Source organism: Chiloscyllium plagiosum, chromosome 26 (assembly GCF_004010195.1).
Source record: "Chiloscyllium plagiosum isolate BGI_BamShark_2017 chromosome 26, ASM401019v2, whole genome shotgun sequence".
NCBI classification, from domain to species: Eukaryota; Metazoa; Chordata; class Chondrichthyes; order Orectolobiformes; family Hemiscylliidae; genus Chiloscyllium; species Chiloscyllium plagiosum.
The window spans coordinates 38,395,787-38,397,315 of NC_057735.1; positions in this window are offsets into that span (position 1 = coordinate 38,395,787).

Consider the following 1,529-nt stretch of genomic DNA (forward strand, 5'->3'; position numbering starts at 1 on the left):
GGATTCAAAGTACTGGCAAATGGACCCCTTTATTCTCATGGACAGTAAGTTTGTGGAGTATTTCTCTAGGGAATTTCGGGCATTCCTAGACATCAACATAGGCTCGGTTGATAGCTCATCTGTTCTCTGGGAAACTGTCAAAGCTTATGCCAGGGGGTCAGTTATTTCATATTCCACCAGTAGGAATCGACAGAAGGGTGAGCAGCAACGTCTCCTTGAAGCACGGTTGAAGGCAGCCGAGAAGGCCTATTTTGACAGACCCTCGTTGATCAAACTACAGAGGATTACAGCACTGCGGTCTGCACTAAATCCCGTGCTCACGCAGACGGCAAAGAAGGAGCTGGCTTTTGCAAAGCAACGGTTAAACGAGCATAATGACAAGCCAGGCAAATACTTAGCATACCTTGCCAGAAAGAGAAGTGCCCCACAAACCATTAAAGCGATTAGGGAAGGGTCTGGGAACCTAACATGTGATTCTAAAAAGATTAATATGGCGTTCCAGAAATTCTTCTCTAAGTTATATCAGTCTGAGAATTGTGAGGAGGGGCAGGCCAAAATGGAATCCTTTTTTAGAGATCTGAAGCTCCCGGGTGTGACTCCCGAATAACAGTCCTTTCTCAATGCCCCATTATCAGAGCAAGAAGTGCCGGAAGGTGTGAGGCAGCTTCAGGGTGGAAAGGCGCCTGGTCCTGATGGACTTCTCAGTGAATTCTATAAGGAATTTATAAGTACACTGTCAGGCCCGATGTTGAATATGTTTAATGATTCATACAGTCTTGAATGTCTCCCACCATCTCTGAGAAAGGCCAATATTTCACTTATCCTTAAAAAAGGGAAGGATCCGGAAGACTGTGCTTCATACAGGCCCATCTCGCTCTTAAATGTGGACTTTAAGATCCTCTCTAAGGCTCTTGCTTTAAGGCTGGAGACTGTGTTACCCTCTATTATTAAAGAGGATCAGACGGGCTTCATAAAGGGTCACAGATCCTCCAATAACGTTAGGTGGCTGCTTAAGGTAATTCAAGCATGCCAACAACAGTCAATACAGGGATTGGTGATTTCTTTAGATGCAGAGAAGGCATTTGATCGAGTTGAGTGGCCGTACCTTTTCTATACGCTCGACCAGCTTGGTCTGGGCGAAGTTTTCATGGGTAAAGATGCTCTACAGTGTACCTCTCATGGCAGTCATTACCAACGGGGTATGATCAAGCAATTTTAATATTTCTAGGGGCAGCCGGCAGGGCTGTCCCCTTTCACCATTACTTTTTATGTTGGTGATTGAACCGTTGGCAGAGGGGATCTCTGGGGGATCTCAATATATCAGCTCCAGAAGTGGGGTCAAAATTACATAAGATCTCGCTGTATGCAGTCTAATTTTCTTGACAAATCCAGCAGTCTCAGTGCCTTGTCTGATACAATGCATTCACGCGTTTGTCACTTTTTCAGGGTATAAGATTAATTTTGCTAAATCAGAGGCTATGCCTATAGGTGGTCTTACGAAAGAGTTGGCTCTTGAGAGTGACTATCGA